Source organism: Rhinolophus sinicus, chromosome 17 (genome assembly GCF_057876585.1).
Source record: "Rhinolophus sinicus isolate RSI-liver-muscle chromosome 17, RSI-T2T, whole genome shotgun sequence".
NCBI lineage: Eukaryota > Metazoa > Chordata > Mammalia > Chiroptera > Rhinolophidae > Rhinolophus > Rhinolophus sinicus.
In genome coordinates this window covers 89485611-89512064 of record NC_142517.1, presented here as the reverse complement: position 1 = coordinate 89512064, position 26454 = coordinate 89485611, and the positions used below count along the sequence as shown (strand labels likewise).

Genomic DNA, 26454 nt, shown 5'->3' with positions numbered 1-26454 from the left:
CTTGCCTAGAACAAAGACATTAGCTTTTTCAAAAAGAAATTCTGCTTCCAATTGCTAAGTTTTTTTCTTTTCCATCCAGCTATACTTACATGATGTGATTTAAAATTATTATTTGTTTTGGGGTTTTTAAAAAGAAAGTGTCTGAGGAAACACAATAGAGTATGTAATACTTATCATTGGATAAAAGGAAATGTGTTGTTTCACTGTGTGTGTTGAAACTTCAACTTTTGCTAATTCTACAAACTCTTCATTGCATTTTTTCCTCTTGAAATAGCATTAGATTACATAATATATGATACCTTCAGCAACAGACTGGCATAAAGAACTATGATTTCATGTGGGTTTTTTAATGTCAGCTCAATGAAAGTGTGGCAGACTTTATAATACAACTATGCCCAGCCATAATTTGAGTGAGATAAACTGATCAGACTCAAAAATGTAACTATTCAAACTTATACTTAATATGTGATATAACATATAAATGGGTTGTTAATGAATAAATAATCTCAAATACCAGTTGTCCTTTTTTATCTTTATTTTTTTAATTAAAATTTATTGGGATGACAATGGTTTGTGAAGTCACACAGAAAAAGTCGAAAACTATATGATTTCACTGATATGTAGGATATAAAAATGAAAGCAGCGAAGGAACATGACAAACAAAGAAACAAAAACTCACAGACACAGACAACAGTTTAGTGGTTACCAGAGGATAAGGGGAGAAGGGAGTGGTAGATGAGGGTAAACGGGGTCAAATATATGGTGATGGAAGAAGAACTGACTCTGGGTGGTGAACACACAATGTGAGATATAGATGATGTACAGTATTGTACACTTGAAACCTATGTAATTTTACTAACCAGTTGTCTTAATGGGGTCTTTTTCAGAAATTGAAATTGAAAATTGAGACTTGATGTTCCACTGCAGACATCTCATAGTATTCACTAAAAGGAATGTACAGATGCACAGTCAGATGGTTTTGAAAATAAAGGAGACAAACACATTGTCTTTTCTAAATGGGATCATGGCAGTACCACACAAAATCAGCTCAGGGTCCTAAAGAGAAGATAAAACATTTTAAGAAGTACAGAAAATATCTGTTCTAGACCTCAAATTACTAAGATATAAATCATGGGAAAGATGGTTTGGGCCTAGAAAATTCTAAGGACTGCTAATAATAGTGGACTTTAAATATAAACAAGAACAACACCAACACAAAATGTACCTTATTATGGACTCCTTCGGATTGTCAATTTAATGAAGCATGGCCATGTGAGAGGTCCGCCAAAGGAAATGAAACGCAAAATACGTCTTCAAGAAAGAGTAGACTTTCTAAATAAAACCACTTAGTATTGTGCATTTAAAAATTGCCAAAAACAATGATTCAGGTTTTTATGTAGACGGTGTTAATGTGAGATCAAGAATGTGAAACAAAATAAATTTTACTTTGCAATAGAACAACTTTGTTTCTTGGTGTCCCAAGAATTTCCTAGGTAACTAAATCTAGCCCCCATCTAGTAAATTGGACTAATTCAAATACATATCTGAGCTAATTCAGTTTCACTCTAAGCATATCTAATATTTGTTGTTTCAACCACAGCTTCCAATCCACTGTAAGTGCAAATATTTGAAGGTAACTAGGGATTGGAGTAGTCAGTTAGCAGGATGGGGCCCCTGTGGAATGACTATGAAGAATCAGGGAGGAAGAGTTCAAGTTTCTGTCTCTTTTGCCCTCCGCTGCTAATGTCCTTCTAATCTGTTCTGTTGGCACAGATCATCCTTATCGGTAGTTCTGATGGCGGTACATTTGCCGGCGCTCTCAGAGAGAATAAATGGTAATGGGGAAATATACTTTTACTTTTTGTATCATGCCTGAGCTTTTTGCCCTCCCAATTGCATGCCTCTGATGCTTGTCTGACCTTCATTCTTCAAGTATATCCACGGATGTTTTCTGAGCCTTTCTGAGAAAATTGTAGATACGTTTTATGATTCACTAGGCCATGGGATTCTTGGTGAGCTCAAAGTCTCCTCTTATTTCTAAGTGCCTTGGGCCAGCAGCAATCTTGCTCTAAGGTTTTAACTCACAAGAGACCTAAACTAGTAGTTAAAGCTAAGAAAGATTAGTTTGTGTTTGCAAACTGGACTAGAAATTATTTTTGAATTTTGAATTTACTAATGTAAGTAATTAAATTGATATGAATTGATATAAATTTACTGGAAAATATCTAGATTATCGGTGCCAGGATTAAGTAGGAGTTCAAAAACATAAAAGTAGATTCAGTTGCAAAAATTTATTTTTAAAGTCTTCATATCTTAGTGTCATCTATGTGAAAACCTTAGCCTTTATGTTTGGTATTTCTTTCTTTTTGTCTTTCTATCCCCAATTCAATTCTTAACAGTAAGAGGAAGTCAATCTCTTGTCAGATTTACCACCCTGCATCTTATAATGTCTTCATTGTCTCCAATGTTCTATTTCCCCATCTGCAGTTCTTTAATTATTTGTGGTGAATGCAAATGTAAATGTTTACTAGAACACATTAACATCAAAATTCGTCCCAATTAACATCCAAATCCTTGACTTTCCCTGTCCTAAACTGAGAATTTAGCATTCTTCTCTAGTTCCTGGCAAATAATGATCCTGGATGTCCACGTCCTAATAAATGGTGATAGAAGGAATAGCTTGAATAGAATAGTTAAAATTGTAGTACTACAAATTAATTACTGTATCTATCATCCTATCACACATTGAAAATGATTATTTTCCTGCTGGGGGTGAGGAAATACTTATATTAGGCGGGAAAGGTCTAGCTAATTCCTTCATTACTTAAGATGAAGTTCTTTCCATCAATATTAAAAACAGGGATATTGTTTGAAAGGATTAAACAGAGGATGATGGTAACTTCTGTTGCTGGCAGTAGAAACTTACATGCTGTCCTGTGTGATCCTCAGTGATCTCCTCTGGTAGTTTGACACAGGTCAAAAGTCAACTCATCCAAAGACATTGTATTAAGTTCTGAAAGAATAACCTGAGTGAAAATTTGCAGGTTAAGAGAAGTCGATGAACATAATTTCATTTTCGCTTTATTTCCTACTCCCTGGTAAGTAGAATTTTTTTTTTTTTCCTGTAATTGGATCTGACATTCAAATTTGATTGACACATAATGAAGGCTAAAATGCATATGCTTTACAATGTTTGGATGAAACTTCTTCCCTCCAAGGCTAAAAAGGAGTCAGTGCCAGGGAAACCAAAGCTATAGAGGCCTGCTACTGATTATTTTTAAAATATCACAGCAAAACCCTATCACTAAAGGACACTTGTCTTTGTATCGGCAGTCTAAGCAATGTTATGAGATAGAACTGAAACCAACTAAATGTTACCAAGAAACTGTATAATCATTGTAAGCTTGAAAATGAAATTTTGAAGTATTTTTTAATAACACTGGTAAATGTTAATTATGCAAAATTAAATAAACTATAGTAGATTCAAATATTTATAATCAATATATTGATTCAGTTGATGATTATTTTCATAAAAACTTTTTACCAGGCACTGTTTAATAGAAGATGGAGATACGAGTATAATGACCACCAAGACAAATGAAATCCAAGCCCTTGTGGACATCTACCTATCACCCGCCTATCCACCTCCCTGTTGCCTACTTACCTATTGACTTGTATCAGTCAGTTATTACTGATAACTGTAACAAAGTACTCTAAAACTCATTGACATAAAACAGTGATTTGCCATCAGACTCTTAGAGCTCTTCTACCTGCGGTCATCTAAAGGTTCGTTAATCTAGGCAGGGCTCTTCTGGGCAACTGTAGATCCAGTACACAGGCCACTGCAGGCAGTTTACAAGTCCAGATGCAGAAGAAGGAAGGACTTCATTCCCTGTGTGTGTTATCCCAGTAATATTTCATTACCTTGGCAGTAGTAGTTGATTGCGGATTGCAGTTTTTCTGAAACTCCCCAAGGCAGCCTCTCTATGCCTGCTCGGAGACCCCAGAACCAGCTGGTCAAAGTTTCCTCCTCTGAATCCTAAGTTCCGCCTGCAGCAGGGTCCTTCTTTTGAATTTCTAAGTCATCACTATCAGGTGAATAGTGCCCCTTCCTCAAGGTTTGTATCTCTGCTCTACAGCATCCCTCTTCAGAGTCCCTAAGGCACAGAACCAACCTTCTCAGGAATTTGGGCTCCACACTCATAAGGGCTTTCCTCCAAACTTCTTTTTTTAACAATCTCAATGTCTTTCTTTTTTGTCCTGTGGCCTTAAGTATGGTAACTGGTTACCACAGCTATTATCTCCATGATAAAGTAATGTTCCCTTTGTTTTTAACTAAATTGCCTCCAATAGCTAGTTATAAAGATTAATTTATATCAAAATATCTGTTAAATAACTGGTGTGGTTTTATGTTTCCTGTTTAGATTCTGGTTCACATTTCTTTGGCCAAAGCAAGTCACATCACCAACCACGCCCAATATCTGTGCAGTAGGACTATATACTTGTGCTGTGTTAAGGAATTCAACTATCACATTATAATCTATCCACTAATATATTTCCTTCTAGTATTTTTTGCATCTTTGTGTATCCTGATAAGGAAATAATTAAAAATATGTTTGTGTATTGTATGATATAATTTAACATATCTGCTGATTTATATAGGTGTTTATATTTTCTCTATTTTTCATTTTTGCAAACTTATTATGATAGTAATGATACCTTACATTTATTAAAAGCTTACCAACTGCAGACACCGATGTTAATTCCTTATAACAATTTTATGAAAAAGGTACTCTTATGACCCCTAATTTTAAAATAAGAAAACTGAGCTTGAGAGATGTTAAATGGCCCAAGAGTCCACATTTTTATTTGGTATAGCCAGAATTCAGAAACAATGATTTGTTGGCAGAGCCTGTATGCTTAACCACAACAAAACACTGCTTCAAAATGAAACTTCTGGAAGTAAGTCATTTGGTTTTAAGTGTCCATCTAACCCTTTGAGTAATTACACGTTTATCCATTTATCCATATTTAGAAATGCTATTTTTTAATAAAAATTATGTGTGTTGAAATCATCTGTTTTCCTGTATACCAGAGAGAACAGGGAACATACCTTGACTTACTTACTGAGCACTCACAGTAAGTGATGTGTGTGTGTGTGTGTGTGTGTGTGTGTGTGTGTGTACACGTGCCGCTAATCATACTGGATTCTTTTAAGCATGTATCGTTAAAAAAGATCTTTGAAAGTCACAAGATGTTTCTCATCATGATTTTAAATTAAATTTGGAAACTTTTAACTTAGACAATATTTAAAATATATAAATATTGTAAATTTCCATATGTTAAAATTTAAACACAATTCAAGGAAATTTTTTTTTATGGAGTAGAGGGAATTAAACATGTTATATGCCTTCTTAAACATAATGTGATCATTGACTCTCTTTTTCTTTACACGGTATTAGGTTTTTAGTTCTTTTTTTTCCTTTCCAGACAAAGGTCAATATGTCTTTATTATTACTGTGTGTGTGTGTGTGTGTGTGTGTGTGTGTGTGTGTGCCTGTTTGTGTGTGTGCATGCAAGCGTGTATTTGTGTGTGATCACCAATGGTTTGCTTTTTGTCATTTCGGAATGTCAGGTGAAAAGGAAATGACAGTAGCAGACAAACTATTATATGTGTACCAGAGAGTACACAGAAACTGGCATCGACTTATTCACTGAATCTCTACAGTGAGCGACATAAATCAAAACTCCCCATGACAGTAGAGAAAGGCCAGTACGTTTTGGCAGAAAGATGATATAGGTGTAGCTTTCAGAGAATAAAATAAACTTCTTTCCATGGTGCCATCTACAGTAACTGCAAGGAGCCTGCAATTCTGCTGCTTCATAATGAGAATTTCTCATAAGTTACAGGGACCTTTTACAATGTTAATCGAATTGATGATGGGTGCTGAACACTTAAGATGGACAGAGGGAAATACTGGTTTACATACACCTCTTATGAATAGAAATAAGTGGATGTGACATAATTTTTATTATAATTAATGGTTGTTATTGCAAAAAATGAATGATACTTTTTCTTAAAGGGAAAAGATAATGAAGTCTGCCCCTTGCCAAAAATGTAGTCTTTTCTCACCAAGTTTTGTAAATGGAGCTAATCTTCTGGACTTATTATGTAATTTTTCCTCATGGTAAAAAATAATAAATAATTATAAAGCAGTATAGAGGTCAAAGTTTTAAATAAGCATAAACAGCTGAAAAGATTCAAAACATGGGGGAAGTATATTTATTTGGTTGTAATCCTGGGGAAAGATTTTCTGTCTTTATTTTGGGTACATAAAGGCAAGTAGAAGTAGCATAATTGTGTCTGACAGGATATCACGATATCACTGGTCTTTAGTTAGTTTGAGCAATCTTATATACACTATTACGGACTTCAGTGCTCATTTTCACTTACGTTATGGCAAAATCAGGTAACGCACGTTTTTCAAGTCATTCTTATATCTAATGATAAGTAGCACTCAAATTTAGAGGTAAATTGAGTGGATGTAGCGTAAGAATTTTCAGAAAAGTTTAATAGGATATAATTCATTCTGTTTTATCTTATCCTGAGATTCTATGAAATCACCTAGAAATCTTGTAGGAATTTTGGAATCACTCCATTTAATCAAAAAGAAGTCTAATCCCCTAAGGTATTTTCAGTTCCAATTTGACTCGTTACCATAATTTAGGCTGGGGCCATGTGCCCAAAACCACACTGCTAGAAGAGCCGGATTTATGGTAGTTTTCTGCCATAGCAATCTGCACCACACTAGTTTTCTACTATAGCAACCTAGGTAATGCTACTAAAAAAATAATAATAATAAGGAAAAAATAATACATAAAATATATAGTTTGCCTGCTTCAGCCCACGTCTTATTCTTTGGAAATTAGTCTTTGTACACCTGTTTGAAGGATGAGTCTGAGAGCAATGTCATATCTCATCATCCACTTTTTTATAGTCATACATAATTTATTGTTTTAAATATAACCATCTGATCCAAGAGAAATTATTTAATTGCTAGTCAACAACCAATACAGTTACCTCTTTGGGGAAATTTAACTAAATAGTACTAATATACCAAGTCAGTAAATTGTAGTAGATAATATCCCATTAGTAACACAACATCACAGTGAAAGTCTAAAAATTGATTTTACCAAATCTCTTACAATTGCTTTAGATCACATTTTTCCTGAGGCCTGTTTTGTGTGCTTATTTACAATAAATTTTTCCTTTTTGAGCTAGTTTGGTACCACTGCGCTAAAAACAAATTCATTCTAGTAAAAACAATAAACGTGTGAAAAAAAATAGCTTCACCTAGAAAATTAGATAGTTCTAATTGATTATTTCTATGATCCTTAGCAGCTATATACATTAAATTTATTGGAGTTGAAAAATCAAAAGCAGTAATAAGCACTGGTATTGTTTGAAATAAAGAATAAAGAAACACGTAATTTTATATACACATATAATTTTATATGTGTGTGTTTAATGTTTTTATGCTGTCTTACCTTCTTGGATATTAGTGTAAAGATAATCTCTCCTCTCTAGTGGAATATGGGATACTGGTAGTCCCTGGAATTTCATAGCAAAAGTTACATCAGCTGCAGCATCCTGGAATAAGTGTTTATGGAAAACGGTGGTTTAAGTCACCAAATAACTGCTACACTATATTTCTGTAGTAGGAATTATGACTACATATACACCAAATTCTTCTTCTGATTGTACTGGAGAATTCACAACAACAATAAAATGACAAGTTCAGGCCTTCAAATATTCAGTTCAGGACACAGTTAAGGAACACGCTTCTGTAGTTTCTCCAAAAACATATTATATCTCTTGTAACAAAAGAGCCAATGTTTCTGAAACTGATTCCAAAGTTTGATTCTGCAAGACATAATTACAAATAAGTTGAATCTGGATCCTCTCAAGGTCTTTTGTTGATTGTGAAATAGTGACATCCTGAAGATTATACTGGGACATTTGGGAGGCTTTGGATGAATCTGGGTAGGTTGAGTGCCCAAATCTTACTGATCCTTCTTTACCAGTTCCCTTCCTTCTACGGAGTCTATTTTCCTTTTATTTGAGGATTCTGTACTGTCTTCACCTGAAACACTCACTATTCTTCAAAATATCCATTTTATCACTTATTATTACTCCCAGAACTATCATTAGAATTAGATTTATGAATTCAAAAGGAAATGAGCCCAAAGTCTGAACTTGACAGAGGTACCATTTGCATCGTAAGAAAAGCAATGTCTTGATGCTTTATGTCAGCCAAAATATGGGGCAATGTGAATGGAAATTAATTAAATAATTTGTAAGTTCCAAAAATAGTCAAGAGGGAAATCAAACCAAAGTGCCTTGAACTTAACAATAAGGTCACACATACTAGAGATTCTAGATTAAATGTGTTAGTTGGCTTATTGTGCTTGGATGAATAACCAAAACCTAACCTAAATCGTGTCCTATTTCAAATGAATTAGAAGTGCTGTAACTTTCTTGATGTAATATCCATGAAGAAATCTCAAGTCTAAAAGATATAGGGATGTTGCAGTAAACTTATATTTTGTAATATCTCTTGGGAGGTCTTCAAAGGATGTTCATACATTTGTGTCACCAAATCACTGAAAATGTATTTGTAAAGGAAGCACCAGTGTTCTTGAAGAGTTCTGCATTGGAAGTTTTTTTCAGGTGGGGATAACAAAGGGAAAATTGGCTCCTTTGTATTAATGGGCATGTCAGTATTCCAGATTAGGAGAAATCAAATTACAGTCCTTAGTAGTCAGTGATTTAACAACCACGTTGTCACTGAAATGGGCAGTAGAGATGGTAGAGTAATAACAATAATTTTCACTTTAAGTACCTCTGGTAATGGCAAATTGATCATGGAGAGTCTAGCACTGAACTAAATGAGCATCATACTGAAATGTTATGTCATGTTTTAAAAATGAAAGCAAAACAACAGAAATCCTCCATCTGGAGACCTTATTTGAGCTATCATATTGGAGAGGGGAGGCTTTTTGGTCATAGACCCAGGTCCCTTAAATACAGAGTAGGCTGAATCTCTAGATAAAAAACACTGTAACACTGCCACAAATTTATATTATAACTCATCTTTCTAGTTTTTATCAAATAAGTGTGCTGTTTTGCCTTGTATTTTAAAAAGTATACTGCTGTGACATATTCTGTAAGGTTGCTAGTTTTAACTGAAGTGAAAGCAAATTCAGGCTGAATGGATAGTTGTTACTCCACTTGGCTTATGATCTAGTAAATCTAATATTACATAAAATATCTGTACAAACAGGGAAACTTTACGAACCCTCTAATAATTAATACAAGGAGAAAAATAGACAAATATCTAGGGTTTGAAAGTAAAACCATGCTTTTTTTCTGCAAATAACAGCTCTTATTTATTTATTTATTTTTAAGCACCAACTTTACTACTGGACCCTGAGTAGAAACTGAATGAGACTTCTTACCTAATCATATAGTCTCAGCTATGCAACATAATTAAATGTATTCAGATCAATAAATCCTTAGAGTCAATTTTACAGATTCTGATACTGGAACCAGAGGCCAAACGCATCCGGGGCTTGTGCTGCCTGCGCCACTTAGCCAATAGACAGACACAGGAATTGGGTCCTAGAATAAGTGTTTATTATCAGAGCACCAGTGGTCTGAGAAGGCAGCAGGTTAACACCTCCAAAAACTGCCTTCACATTCTCCGACCAGCCTGGGATATTTAAGGGAAAATCTGGGCATTCCTCCAGAGGCCACGTGATGGTTCTAGGGGTCAGCATGGAGTCTTCCCTCTGGCAATGTGGCTCTTATGACTTGTAAGCAAGCATAAGTTTCAGGGTAATTATCTAAAGCAGGGAACTGGGATAGGGGACATCCTAAACTCAGGAACTGGGATGGGACATTCCAAGCTCAAACTGCAGGGAGGGGGTTGATCAACTTTCAAGCTCTAGGCAGGGAGAGGTGAGGCCTCTTTTGTGGGGGTCCCAACCAAACCCTCTTTCAACACTATGAATAAGTTGCATGATCAGTTATTCAGATTCTCAATGGACCTAATTCGGCTGTATTGTTATCATTCCTTCAATCCAAATCTACAGCCTGATAAGGAGTTTCATAGAAACAACTAAGAGAGAAAACACAGAGAGAGAGACAGAGAGAGAGAGAGAGAGAGAGAGAGAGAGAGAGAGAGAGAGAGAGAGAGAGATTTATTAATGTATTTTGAGGAATTGTTTCATGTGATTATGGAGGCTGAGATGTCCCAAGATCTGCAGTTGACAAATTGGAGATCTAGAAGAATTGATGTCATTCCAGTTCAAGAGCTGGTAAATTCAATGGTAAATTCAAGATCCAAGAAGAGCTGAGAGGAGGCTTCGGTTTGAGTCAGAAAGCAGGAAAATCCTGCTCATACAGTCAGGCAGGAAGAGTTCCAGTTATTCATGGGAGGGTCAGCCCTTTTCTATTGAGGCCTTTAATGGATTGGATGAGGCCCACCCACATTAGGAAGAACATATGCTTTACTCAGTCTACTGACTCAAATGTTCATCTCATCCACAACCACCATAACCAAAACACCCAGAGTAATGTTTGACCAAATATCTGGATACCCCATGGTCCAGTCAAGTTGATATGCAATTAATCATCACAGATCTGAAGGATAATAGTGAAGAAAAATTATCTCAGTGAGCATGGCACTTGGTTGCACACTTTGCGTAGAAAAACAACTGGCTGCAGGTACAGATAACATCAATTCACTGACATTAACAGTCAGGGGCACCAACTAATGATTCATCCAGTGACAAGAACCTTAGCAGCAGTTAAAAAATTAGAGAAAGGTTTGGTTAAGAAGATCAAGGAGGAATGTCTAAGAATTGGTGAAGAATGTAAATATATTTGTTACCCTATGTAAATGTTTTCAAAAGAATACTGCTGTGGAGAAGACTTGCAGCAATCAGGTGAGATAAGATTTGTCATTCTGTGGATTTCAGTCAGCCTCTTTACCTGTCACCTAATGCTTACTCAGTAGGCTCATTACCAGACTGACAACAAATGGCGCTATAGAACTGATTTAGTCTCAAATAGCCTTTCCTCACTAGAATAAATCTGGCTATTTCCACTGTTCAATGACCAAATGCCTACAATGGAGGTATTTACTATACAAATTAAGAATGCTACATATAGTATACATGTTTCTGGAGGGAAGAGTGGCAATAATTTCTGGTGGCAGTTTAATGAATTTTTACCCTCTGAGTCACAAAGAGGACAGCAATTCACCCCATTGGCATTGCCATTTACTCTAGATAAACATTTCCATGCTCTGCTCCTAATTTTTCTGTCCTCATTCTCATCCATAGATTTACAGAATGCCCTACTTGCTACCTTGATATCCCACACTATGTTGCTTCTGAACAACGCATTTACTTTACAGTGAAGCAATAGACTCATACTCAAGGAAATAATTCACCTGACTGTATACTTCATCACCTAGCAGCAGTTGTTCCAGGCATGTAGTGGAATGGCTTATAGAAGACTTAATGATGGTGTTTTCTGCATAACAACACTTGTGATTGGAGAAGTGTTTTTTAAAAAAAAAAAAAGGTTATGCTATGATAACTGCAAATGGTGCCTTCTCACTCTCAGCCAGAAAACAGATTAGAGAATCAATAGTGGAAACTGAGAGTGACTCCTTTCATTATAAACCTAAGATCACCTTCAAAAAGTTTTTTTTTTTTTTTTTTTTTTTTTTTTTTGTGGTTTTCCCTCCCTATAACTTACTGCTTTGATAGTTGAAAAGTCTTTATTCACAGTGGAGAAATACCTTACAAAGGCACAATTATGGTCTCAATGAACTAGAAATTGAGAAAACTACCTTACTCTTGGTGGGTTCCTAATGCAACAGAACCACCAGGTAAAGGCTGATTGTCTGCAGTTATAATCCTAATTATTGAAGGAGCAATAGAATTTTTGCCAGAAATTCAGAGAATTTCTGTCTGGAAGACAGAGAAGTGTATGTTTGTCAACCAGTGGATTCTCTGAGGTGTTTCTTAATATTTCCGATGTAGAATATTTTCTTTGTGCTGGGATCATGTCTCGTGAAACCGAAGAATGGAAGCATGGACCAAGGAGAGGCGAGGAATTGTAAAAGAGGATAGTTTATTAAAAGTAAAGAGTAAAGAGTAAAGAAAGAGTCACAGCTCTCAGAATGAGAGGGGGTCCCAACAGGGTTGCCCAGTGACTGAGGCAAAAGTTCTTACTTTTATACCTTCCCTTGCCTGCTTGGGGAAGGGGGCTGGAGCCTTCTAATGGAATTCATCTATCAGGTTTGTCCTGTTTGCCCACCCTAATGGGATTAACGAACCCATTCCTACCTGTCAGATTTGTTCTCTTGTCTGGCCAAAAGGGATTTATAAAATAATTTATTAACCTCAAGGCACAGTCTCATATCTTTGTCCTGGAGTGAAGGAGACATTCCAGAACCTGGAGTGTCAGGATATGGCTGCCTTTTGTTGATTCCAGCAGGGACCTCCCTGTTTACCTAACAACATGCTAACTAACCTGTCTCATTTCCACATCTAATGGTAAACAATAAGAAAATACTACAGCAATCGAATACAGGGAAGATCAGACACTTTAGGAATAAAAGTTTGAATCACCCTGCTGGGCAGAACATCACAAACTTTTACGTTACTAACTGCGTACAAATGGAGTATAGAATGGAAAGTGAAAGCAGGACATTTTAAACAGCAAGTTAATACCTGTTGTAAATTGAGGACTAAATAAACATGCATATGTTCTTCACTGTTTTACATCTTACTGTTACCAGAGAGTGGGCCCTTCTCGGCGCGATATCCAAGTTCTTGGTGTCTCGAGCAAAGAATTGAATGAGATACCGAGGTCAAGTAGTGAAAAAGCAGTTTATTAGAAGAAAAAGTACACTTCAAAGAGCTGAAAGTGGGCCTGAGCTGAAAGCAGTGGCTCAAGGCCATTATTAGAAGAGCAAGTACACTCCAAAGGGTTTGGAGCAGGCCCCAAGCAAAAGCAAGGCTCAAGAGGGAGGCAGCGGCTCGCAGGATCCTGGGGGTTTTATCTGGGACGGGCTGTTCCTCTCCAGGTGTGGGACTAGTTGATTGACACCTGTGATTAACAGGAGGCTATCACCTTATCTCTTCAGACTGTGCAGTGTTCTCTACAGTTCAAAATTGTTAACTACAAGCTGATGGTTCTCCCCACCTACACCTGAGCTGATAGTTTTGGCGGGATCTGCAGCGTGAATCTATTTGCTGGCCACGGTATTAAAGTCATTTCCTCTTGCTTTGTTATGGTCTCCACCTTAATCTCCTCTGCCATGGCCATGTCCCTGACTGCTGATGTTTTTTTTTTTTTTCTATCTCATTATCAATTGCCTTTTAAAAAGCTTTCTCTTTTCCCCAAACTTTGCTATGTAAAGTGTGTTGATGAAGGTGAGCTTTTTATTCAGTGTTTGGTTTACAGGCTATAGAAGGGTGCCTGTGACTGAACCATAATAGAAAAGGAACACCATCTAATGACACACATAGTGTTTGATGGGAATTTGGGGAAAAGAGCAAATGCATTGTTGCTAGTTACACCCTGTTAGGCCGTCATGTGATACCTGATCTTGCCATTGCTGTTTGGGAGATAAGCTTGAGCAGAAGGTTAGATATTGGTGCTGAGGAACTGAATAGAAGGATTGTGTCAGACTGATTGTTGGTGCTCACAATAATTCTCACCGCATACTATGTTCTCTCTTACAGCCTAGAAGCTGACGTCTGGAAAACAAATTTCCCAGAATGCTTTGTGGCAGGGCTTTTGCTTCGATGATAATAAGAGAAGTGACTCTTGTTAGATCTGGAAGGCAGTAGTGAAGCACAGTTCTAGTCTTCCTCTTGCAGCAGCAGGCAAAAGCATGTCATGGTGAATGTGAGAATTTTTTTAGTGTCTATTGACCATTGCCCCTAAAGATCATTCTTTTGAATGCTGCAGCCAGCACCGCAGTGAACATCAGCAGTGATTTTCCTGTACCTTTGAGCTGGGTTGGAAATAGCAACTTCATAAGTACTCAAAAGTTAGCAACAAACCTTTACTCCCCAGTCCTTTCAACAGATTTGTAAACACTTAATTTGCTGTCCTAAACTCCAGGCTGCTTAGTGTTTAAAGAGCTTTATGTTATTCTGATAGAACTGTCAATAATATAGTTTTAGTGAATGAGGATGTATAAAGATATAGAAAGCAATACTAAAAGGACTTCTATGCTTCTTTAAATATTACTATCCATATGACAAAATAGTTGCTAGTATATATACAAAAGGGCTTGTATTATCAAAGAACTAATATCAATAAATAAAAAGGTAAATATCTACAGAGAAATTAGACAACAGCTATTAATAAGTGATACTAAAAATTACATATGACCATTGTCTCCTGCTAATTTCTTCTCAGAAAACCCAACTCAAAAATATTGCAAAAATAAATAGAGAGGAATAGGCAAACCATTTATATAATACTTCTGGAAGAAAATGTTAGAGAGGGAATAGGAAAATTTCCCTATAGAAAAATAACACACAGAAGAAAACTGAGACCAGAAGCAGATGAAAATTTCAACCCAATAGTCCAACATTAATTACAAACATGTTAAGGGTCCAATCAAAACTCTAATGAAAAGCAGTACAAACTCAGGGGAAAAATGGTCAGTGATGAGATGAATAAATAGGAAAAAAGGAAACTGAACTGTAGGGTACAAAAAGGAGTGGAATAAGGAAAATTAACAAAAGGAAACCAATTTACGATGATTAGTGAATAGCTAGTGATAAAGAAAATAGGAACCAAAGATACAGCATATGAGAAGTTGAACTTGTGATGGAGGAAATCAAAGCAATGGAACACAAATGCACTGAAACATATACTAGCATAGTTATTGTATTTATAAGAAAAGAATCTATTTGGCTTCTAGGTGAAAAGATTATGTCACTTTCAAGGGAAAGGAAATCAGATAGGCAGATTAAAAATGAAGGTCCAGGAAATCAGTCTGGCTACAATATTCATTGCTAGAAAATTATAAATCAACACTTACAAAAGACTCAAAGGAAGAAAATGAGATACAAGGATCTTATATCTAGCAAAGTTGTCTTCCAAGTATAAAGGATATAGACCAAACCATACTGAATGTAAAATAGCAGCATATATTTTTTTACATGAACCTATTTTTGAAGAAAAGCTACAGTCAGCTAAGGAGTGATTGGGAAAACACTGACAAAGGACTAGCAGTGAGAATTTAATATATTCAAGTAAAAACCAAATTGATAAAAAAATGAGGCAGGGATAAGAATAATAAGATAGGCTATAAATATTGTATATCTGACAATGTCAAAATGAATAACTAAAAAAATGAAAAGAGAAATTAGTTTGGATATTGATATAATCCTTTTTATAGCCTTATTACAATAGCTTGCAGTCAAAGGACATCTTGTAAAATGACAAATTCAGTGACAAAATTGTACAGACTTCATACAAAGATCAACACAAGGAAGATAATACTATTGATTAAAATCGAGTGGTGGAGAACAGGGACAGAATGAGAGAGGAAGAGGATGCAAGATTCTTTTTCTTTTTCTCATAATGAGTAAGTTTTAAAAAGGATGCCTAAGTGTTTTATACAAAAATCTTATAAAGTTTGTTAACTTACAAACTTTCCAAAATATCAGAAAGTCCACTATAAAAACAAAGAAAAGTACAGCATAATGGAAAATATATATATACACACACACATAATCACAAATATGTACAAAATGTGAAATAACATATCACATTAGAGTCAAGAAAAAGAAGGAAGAGGAAAAGGAACAGAGGAGAGGGAGGAGGAGAAAGAGTAGAGAAGTTTCAAAAATATAATTTATTATACTTGGGCTTAGGCAAATAGTAAGGAACAATTCAACATAGCATTTATTTTCCAAGACTTATAGGGAAAGTTTTCTTTGTTGCAAACACTGTTAAATGTATCCCCAAGTAAGTACACTATTTGAGGCAGAATTATAGATATAATACAAGTGAATACTGAAGGATCTGTATCAATGATGAGTTTGAGAAATTAAACATATTTTACCTTAATATAGTCTCCCTAGAATTAATTATTTAATAAGTACTTTATCATTATCAAAATGAACAAGAGTTACTGGATTGGGAAAAGACAAGGAAAGCAATTAGTTGTATATGATTATTTAAAAAAAGGGAGTGAGTGATGGGAAAGTGTGAAGGTATATTTTATTTTAATTATTTTAACATATCTGATTAGAGTCTATAATCTTTTTAACGGTTTAAAATGCAGTAGAATGTTAGTGTGTGCAAAGGCAGGATTTTTGTTTGCCTGTTTGTTTTGTTTCCATACTTCACTGCTTTATTCCTAGCACCTAACACCATACTTGATATATGGTAGGTGTTCACTAATAGTTGCTGAATGAAAGATCATTTTGGAGAAGCACGTGGATAGCACTATGCTTTTTCTTGTTTCCAAAGCAAAAGGGAAAGAAAACATCTAGTTAAAAATTTTGTTCGTTTCTGATTATTTTTTCCATCAAATGAAAACACAAGCATTTGTGAGATCATCATGAGTAAGCATTTCGCAAAGAATAATACACATAGCCGTAAATATATAGAAAAAAATATAACTATTGTTTATACAAATGGTAAAAATCAGCACTATAATGAGTAATATTTCTCCTAAAAGGTTGGAAAAAATAGTAACCTGTGTACAATAAATCATTGTTGACAATGGCCAAAAATTGGAAAAATAGTCATGTTTTCTCATATTCTTGAGGCTTTTGACATGTGTTGCTAAGTTGCCTGTTTATCTATTTATATGCTTATAAGCAGTAAGTGAAAGGGCCTGCCTCACCACATGCATTCCCTGGGCAATTATAAATTGTTGTGCATTTTTAAAAAATCATTTTCAGATGCTACTGTTAAGTAAATGGTATCTGGTCATAAGGTGATTACATTTGATATTGGACTTCTTAAATGTAATTATTGATCATTGTATCTCCTCCTTTAAAGTTTCTAGTCATACTGTTGTTGTTTTTCCCCTGTTTCTCTATTAATATTCTCCAGTAGACACTCTATCTCTTTGTAGTTTAAGTATATCAACACTATCACTGTTATTTGAAAAATCTTATTCTCTTACATTTTTTGCCTTACGCTGTTTTAACTGTTATTTTTTTCCCAGTTATAGTTGACATACAATATTATATTAGTTTCAGGTGTATAGCATGGTGCTTAGACATTTATATAATTTATGCAGTGATCTTTCAGATCAGTCTAGTACTCACCTGGCACTATACACAATTGGTGCAACATTATTGATTATATTCTCTATGTTGTACTTTATATCCCTGTGACTATTTTCTTATAAATTTTATGATTTTTTTGACATGCAGAGCTCTTGTATTTTTATTTTCTCTAAGTCAGTCTATTTTTTTGTATGTGGGCTTTCTCACATATCCCTCAAAAAATCAAACATATTTTCTAGTTCTTATAATTTTTCATTAAAAATTAAATCTTTAAATCATATCTTATTTTAATACATACCATGAAGTAAACGTAGTTAATGTTTTAAATAAGCTATTCATTCCTTCAGCATTATATTGAAACAAATGGATTCTTTACCTACTATGTGAAAGGTTGAATACTTCCTTTAGCTTGGATTTCTTTTGGTATGTTCTTTAGTGTTCCAGTGATCCATTTTATTGGGAGTATATAGTCGAATTACCACCATTCTTTTCATTGATTTTTTAATGATTTATAGATAAAATATTAACTTGATATTTGCTAAATACCATATACGGCTATTATATTATAATACCATATAATATTATATGGTTATTATATTCACTGGTTTAAAACTTATACACATATATATATATACGTATATACATATATATACCCATGTATATGTATATATATGTATATATGTATACATAAAGTGCAGTATTTGATGCACTTCTCACTTTCATCTTATCCTTATCCACCTTGTGACAACCTCACTTTTATTATTTGAATGTTTCTTTATACAAATGAAGAAAATAAGAATATATACTTATATTTCTTTCTTTCTTCCAAAAAAAGGGAGTATAGTCTAGAACATGTTCTTCAGGTAACTTAACAGTACAATCTACGTTTTTTTCTATTATGTTTGTATGTTTAAACCAAAGTTTATTTAAGTTATTTCTATTTATGCAAGCTTTAGTAGTTTCTAGTCTTCTACTGTTACAAAAATGCAACAGAATAAAACGTTACAAATTGACTTTCTTTTTTCTTTTTTTATTAGTTTCACGTGTACAAAGCAACATAATAGTTAGAAATTTACACCCCTCACAAAGTGATAACCCCCCTCCTCCAAGCTACTACCCCTCTGACATTTTATATAGCTGTTATAATTCCATTGATTATCTTCTTATTCCACCTCCCATGACTATATATTTCACCTCCCATGACTATATATTCCACCTCCCATGACCATATATTTAACCACAGGAACATATATAATTATAACTGACATACAATATTATTCTACATCAACTTCAGGTGTACAGTTCAATGATCAGGCATCTACACAGTCTATGATGAGTTCCCCATGATAAGTCCAGTACCCATCTGACACCTTATATAATCTTTACAATATTGTTGATTATATTCCCCACACTGTATTTCATATGCCCATGACTATATTGTGTCTACTAATTTGCACTTTCTAATCAAACGGACTTTATTCTTGTTCAGATGTTTCTTTAGGATAAAATATGCAAAGAAGTATTGACATGTTAAATTTTTGATTACTTAGTCTAATGTATCTTATGTTTTGTATCCCACAGCTCTCCATGGCTTATCTGGTAGCTATGCTACCTGAGAAAACTGTCTTCAATAGTGACTTGAGGAAAATACACATGGGGAATTTACTCCTGCTCTTAACTGCCTTTGCTCATAAATAATACTTGTCACTCCTTTCATAGTCCATTGGCTAAAATCAAGCATATAACTGGTAACCGTACATTACAGAGTAGGTTGAAAAAATCTTGAAGTACATGACATATGCAAGATTTGGTGAACGTTATTTTCTCTGGCATAGTTAAACCTACTAGTACCGAATAATAATTTGTTTATTTTTCCCATGCCTTCAACCCTGCAAAAGAGAAGTAAATAAACCTCAATCCAGTCATTGCACCAATGTAAAGTTCAACATATTGATCAAAGTACTAGGATAAAACAGGTGGAACATTCAAAAATAAATAATTGAAGAAAAAAGATATAATTACAGAGAGTTATACAAGGTAGTATTTACAAAGGAGTTGGCAGGATTAAAGGAAGCCTAATGGGATGGTGAAGCATCATGAACTTGAAGCAGTAGAAAGCAATCAACACCCTTAGATCTGAAGGGTAGGGAGGGAATGGCTATTGGAATGGTTATTAGATTGGTCTTAGAAGTACAGTGGTGTGATGCTTGACAGAAGCTGGGGACACTAATAGAGAAACATGTTAAAAAAAAAAATCCTCAGCAGACAGGAACATAGAGGAATAAGGAATCTTATCTCTCTCTCTCTCTCTCTCTCTCTCTCTCTCTCTCTCCCCCAATCTCCCCCTTTCCTCACTCCCTCTAATATATGACCCATTGGCTGAACACAACTGGCCAGCAAAAGGTCAAAACAAAACAAACAAACAAAAAAACCCAAAACAGAGTTATATATTGCACAGATAAAGTCTGCTTTTGCTGCACATACAGAACAGGGTGGAGAAAGGTGGAAAATAAATCTAAAGTGAACAAATGGGAACTATGCAAGGCATCGCAAAAGCTCAGGTGATGTCATGCAGCTTCTTCATGAGTACAAATGTGGTTCCTTCAAGTCCGGAGACCAGTGAAGTACATGAGAAAATGTCAGCCCATCATTTTACCTCAAACGTATACAAAACATGTACAATGGTAGGTCTAATGCAGGATAACCTGACTCAGAAAGGTTAAAATGGACAAATACATCAGAATTTCCATAAAAATTATGAAATTCCTACGAGGAAGACATAGCAAAATTGGTCCATCCTAGGGAGCTCTACCTGCTCCCCAGCAAAAGTGCTAGAAATTGTATAAAGCAAACACCTCAACAATTTAGTCTCTGAGTAGTGTAAGTGCCTGACATTAAGCTTTTAATTGCTGAGGCATCCATATTAAAAGATATCCATCTTAAATAAACGTACTGCCAGCTGTGTGGCACAGCCACTATCTAAAAACCAGTAAGAAGTTAGGTTGCCAAAGGACTACCAATGAGGTAACTCTTCCCAGGATTTAATTGGAGTAAGTCCTGAGTCTGCTTTCTGAGAGGCCTTGCCTCTCCATCTATTTTCATTGCTCCCTGGCTCCACCCTGTGGAAGATTCTTCCTATTTCTTCTTTGTTTTTCTTTCTTCTGTTTTTTTTTTGTTTGTTTGTTTGTTTTTTTAATTAATGTTTATTGGAGAGACAATTGCTAGTAAAGTTACATAGATTTCAGGTGTACAATTCTGTAATACATCATCTATCTATCACATTGTGTGTTAACCACCCAGAGTCAGTTATCCTTCCATCACTATATATTTGATTCCTTTTACCCACATCAACCACCCCCCGCCCCCCTTATCCTCTGGTAACCACTAAACTATTTTCTGTGTCTATGAGTTTTTTTTCTTCATTTGTTTGTCTTGTTCCTTTGTTATTTTCAGTTTTATATACCACATATCAGTGAAACCATGTGGTTCTCTACTTTTTCTGTCTACTTGTTTCCCTTAGCATAATAATCTCAAAATCCATCCATGTTGTTGCAAATGGCACTATTTCATCTTTTCTTATGGCATATATATACCATAACTTCTTTATCCAATCATCTATCGAAGAACACTTTGGTTGTTTCAATGTCTTGGACACTGTAATAAAGCTGCAATGAACATTGGAGGATATATATCTTTACTGATAAATGTTTTCAGATTTTTTGTGTAGAGACCCAGGAGAGGGATTGCTGGGTCACATGGTTATTCTATTCTTAATTTTTTGAGGAACCTCCACACTGCCTTCCACAGTGGCTGCACCAGTCTGCATTCCCACCAACAGTATATGAGTGTTCTTTTTTCTCCACAGCCTCTTCAACATTTGTTATTATTTATCTTGTTGATGATAGCCATTCTGACTGGGGTGAGGTGATATCTCATTGTAGTTTTTATTTGCATTTCTATGTCGATTTGAGAGCCCAGAAATAAACCCACATAAATATGGACAGATAGTTTTCGACGAAGAAGCCTAAAACATACAATGGAGAAAAGGCAGTCTATCCAATAAATGGTACTGGGAGAATTAGAAAGCCACGTGCAAAAGAATGAAACTAGACTGCTATCAGTCACTATGTACCAAAATTAATTCAAAATGGATCAAAGATCTAAACATAAGACCTGAAACAAGAAACTGAAAAGAAGAAAACATAGATACTAAACTAATGGACCTTAGGTTCAAAGAGGATTTTATGAATTTGACTTTAAAGGCAAAGGAAGTAAAAGCTAAAATAAATGAATGAGACTATATCAAACTGAAAAGCTTCTGCACAGTGAAAGAAACCATCAACAAAATAAAGAGCCAACCAACCGAATGGGAGAAGGTTTTTGCAAACAATGTCTCTGATAAGGGGCTAATATCCAAAATATATAAGGAACTCATACACCTCAACAGCAACAACAAAAAACTAACAATCCCATTTCTTTATCCTTCCTAGCCACATCTGGCAAGCACTTTAGGCAATATGCCCTCCTTGGGGGCTACAGAAATTTGTCAATCTTTGTCTGGCCTTTCAAATATTAAGACTGCTTTTTTTTTAATGTCGTAATCAGTCGCATGCTTCTTAGACTAGACTTAAGTTTTCATTTAGCAGTATGAATTGCTCAGAAAATTGTTTCACTTTTATTGGGTTTATTTTTATTTATGTCTTCCTTTATTGGATTTAATTTTTTTCTCAAAATTAATTAATTAATTAATTTTTATTTATTATGGTAAGATTTCCTAACAGGAGATCTGCCCTCTTTACAAAAATTTAAGAACACACTACAGTATTGTTAAGTGTAGTCACAATGTTGTACAGAAAATATCTAGGAACTTATTTGTCTTGCGTAGCTGAAACTTTGTGCTCATTAAACAGCAACCCCCCATTTTGCTCTGCCCCCAACCACATCATTTTATTCTCTGTTTCTATGAGTTTGACTATTGTAGATATCTCATATAAGTGGATCCATGCCGTATTTGTCCTTCTGTTACTAGCTTATTTTACTGAGCCATTTCATTCACGTTATCGCATATGGCAAGATTCCCTTATTTTTAAGTCTGAATAATGTTACAGTGTATATATATACCACATTTTATTTATCCATCTAAATGGACATTTAGATTGTTTATCTATCTGCAGTATTATGAATAATACTGCAATGAACATAAGCGGGTAAGCATTTCTCCAATATTCTATTTTGAATTCTTTGGGATATATAAACAGAAATGGTATTGCTGAATCATGTAATACATAGTTCTATTTTTAATTTTTGAGGAATTCCATCCTGTTTTCCATACCAGGTGCAGCAATTTACATTCTGACCTACAGTGACAAGAGTTCTGATGTCTCCACATCCTTGTCAACATTTTTTATTTACCTTTATGTCAGCGATTCTAATAGGCATGAGGTGGTATCTCATTGCGGTTTTGATTTACATTTCCCAGATGATTAGTGATGTTGACCATCTTTTCTTATGCCTATTAGCCATTTGTATGCATGTCTTCTTCGCAGAAATGTCTATTCAAGTCCCTTGCCATTTTTTAACTGGGTAATTTGTTTTTTATTTTGTTTTTTGGCTATTGAGATGTAGGAGTTCTTTATGTATTTTGGATATTAACCCCTCATGAGATTCATGGTTTATAAGTATTTTCTCCCATTTCATAGGTTGCTTTTCATATTGTTGATTGTTTCCTTCTCTATGCAGAAGTTTTTTTTTAATGATGTAACCCCTCATGCTTATTTTTTCTTTTGTTTCTTTTTTTTTTTTTAGTATCTTTTTTTTCTATTCTTTTTTTTTTTTTTTTTTTTAGTTTCAGGTGAACAAGACAAAGCAAAACTTAGACATTTATCATTTATGTCCCTCACACTGTGTGAACCCCCTCCCCCCATCCACTATCCCTCTGTACATTCCCCAAATTAATTTTCAAACCCCCATGACCATCTTGTGGTTACCGACTATTTTTCAAAACCTCTCACCTTCCCCTTATCCCCACCCCCCCGCCCTTCCAGCAACCCTCTGTTTTTCCTCCATGTTACCAAAACTGTCTCTGATTAGTTCATTCACTTATTCTTTTCTTTAGATTCCGCATATAAGTGAGATCATATGGTATTTGTCTTTCTCTTTCTGACTTATTTCACTTAACATAATGTTCTCTAGGTCCATCCATGTTGTTGCAAATGGTAAGATTTCTTTCTTCTTTATGGCTGCGTAATACTCCATTGTATAAATGTACCACAGTTTCTTAATCCAGTCATCTACCGACGGGCATTTCGGTTGTTTCCAGGTCTTGGCTATTGTGTATAGTGCTGCAATAAACATAGGAGAGCATAAAGATTTTTGAATTGGAGTTTTGGATTTCTCCGGATAGATACCTAGGAGTGGGATTGCTGGATCATAAGGTAGTTCCATTTTCAGACTTTTGAGATACCTCCAAACTGTTTTGAAACCATAAAATTCCTAGAAGAAAATATAGGAAGAAACTTCACAGACATTACCCGGAGTAAGATTTTTTACTGATATATCCCCTCGCGCGAGGGAAGTAAGAGAAAAAATAAACATGTGGGATTACATCAAACTAAAAAGCTTTTTCACAGCAAAGGAAACCATCAATAAAACAAAAAGGGATCCTACTGAATGGGAAAAGATATTTGCCAATGATATATCTGATAAGGGGTTAATATCACAAATTTATAAAAAACTCACTCATCTCAACTCCAAAAAAACAAACAACTCAATTAAAAAATGGGCAGAGGACAGGAAGAGACATTTTTCTAAAAAGGACATACAGATGGCAAACAGACATATGAAGAAATGTTCAACCTCACTAACCATCAGAGAAATGCAAATAAAAACCACAATGAGCTACCACCTCACCCCAGTCAAGATGGCTATCATCAATAAATCAACAAACAACAAGTGCTGGCGTGGATGTGGAGAAAAGGGAACCCTTGTGCACTGTTGGTGGGAATGCAGATCGGTGCAGCCACTATGGATAACAGTTTGGAGGTATCTTTTGTTTCTTGTTCTTTTGGTGTCATAACCAAGAAATCATTGTCATATTTCCTCAGTTAAAAATATGCTGCAATGCTACATTAATTTAAAAAGTATGGAAAAATATCCCATGTTCATATATTGGAAGACTTAATATTGTTAAGATGGCAATACTGCCTAAATGAATCTGTAGACACAATACAATCCTTATCAAAATCCCTCCGAATTTTTTTGTTCTTTCTCAGGTGGAAGAGCTAGTTCTAAAATTCAAATGGAGCTGCAAGGGGGCCTAACTAGCTAAAATAATTTTGAAAAAAAAAAAAATTGGAAGATTCACATTTCCTGATTTCAAAACTGATTACAAAGCTACAGTATTAAAAATAGTATGGTACTGACACAAGAATAGACTTACAGATCTTTGTAATAAAATTGAGTGTCCAGAAATAAAATTATGTGTCTATGATCAATTAATTTTTGAGAAGGATGTCAAGCCCATTCAATGGGGTATACAATAGTTTTTTCAACAAATGATATCGGGACATCTGGATAGCCACATGCAAAAGAACGAAGTTGAATTTTACTTTATACCATACACAACATTTAACACAAAGGGAATCAAACACCTACATGAAAGAGCTAAAACTAAAAATCCCTCAGAAGAAAACATAGGGGTAAATATTTATGACACATTCTTATATATGACATGAAAAGCACAAACAAAAACAGAGAAAATAGATAAATTGGATTTCATCAAAGTTATATTTTTTCTTCAAAAGACACTATAAATAAAGTGCAAATACCACCCAGGAAAAGGAGAAAATATTTACAAATCATATGTCTAATAAGGGACATTTATATATATATAAAAAATAACTGTTATAACTTTATAATACAAAGAGAAAGAATGAAACGATAAAATAGACAAAGCTTCAAAATAGAAATTTCTCCAAGGAAGATATACAAATGACCAATAAGCATGTGAAATTATACTTGATATCATTTAGTTACCAGGGAAATGCAAATCAAAATCACACTGAAATATTTCATACCCACCAAGATGGCTGTAATCAAAAAGGGAGATAATAACAAGTGCTGAGAATGTGGCGAAATCAGAACCTTCATAAATTACTAATTGGAATGTGAAATGACTCAGCCATTTTGGAAAACAGTCTGGTAAATTGTTAAAAATAAAGTTCCCATTTGATTCAGCAATTTCCTTCCCAGTTATATTTCCAAAACAAATGAAAACATAAGTCTACTCAAAAAATTGTAAGTGAATGGCAGAATTATTTATAATAGCAAAAGATGGAAACCACACAAATATGAGGCTTGACAATTAAGTTCGCAAACTTAACCTAGAAAAAGTGCTACATACCTCATTGCTGAATATCACTATGGACACCTTCAAAGTACTCCCCTTGGGAAGCTATGCACCAACGCCAGCACCTAGTCCACACTTCAAAGCAATTTTAGGACTCTTTCTGGAATGGCCATCGGAGCTGTCATCATATTACCCTTGTCATCAAAATGTCGGTCTTTTAATATTTACTTTATCTTCAGGTAAAGAAAAAAGTCATTGGGGGCCAGATCAGGTGAATAGGGAGGGTGTTCCAATACAGTTATTTGTTTATTGGCTAAAAACACCCTCACAGACAGTGTCGTGTGAGCTGGTGCATTGTCATGATTCAAGAGCCATGGATTGTTGGCAAAAAGTTGAGGTCATTTTCATTTTTTTAGCGCAGCTTTTTCAGCACTTCCAAATAGTAAATTTGTTAACTGTTTGTCCAGTTGGTGCGGATTCATAATGAATAATCCCTTTGATATCAAAAACGGTTAGCAACATCGTTTTGACTCTTGATTTGGACTGATGGGACTTGTTTGGTTACGGAAAATTGGCTGACTTTCATTGTGCACTTTGATGTTTTGTTTCAGGGTCACGTAGGTACACCCATGTTTCATCACCAGTGATAACATGGCCCAAAACTTTGTCTTGACTCCCCTAAAGGTCTTGGCAAATTTCGACTCTCTTTTGCTTTTGTTCATTGGTGAGCTCCTATGGGACCGTTTTTGCACACA

At 35.0% G+C, this 26454-nt stretch overlaps 1 long non-coding RNA gene across 1 annotated transcript in view; it reads right to left on the bottom strand.

Moving 5' to 3' along the window:
• LOC141571689 (uncharacterized) overlaps nucleotides 1–26105 on the bottom strand; it is a 34688-nt gene extending 8583 nt beyond the window's left edge. The window contains exons 1-2 of the long non-coding RNA XR_012496695.2: nucleotides 25754–26105; nucleotides 2927–3013 (exon numbers count right to left, since the gene is read on the bottom strand). This is a non-coding gene — a long non-coding RNA (uncharacterized LOC141571689). The remainder of the gene's footprint in view (nucleotides 1–2926; nucleotides 3014–25753) is intronic.
• Between the last annotated feature and the right edge of the window lie 349 nt (nucleotides 26106–26454).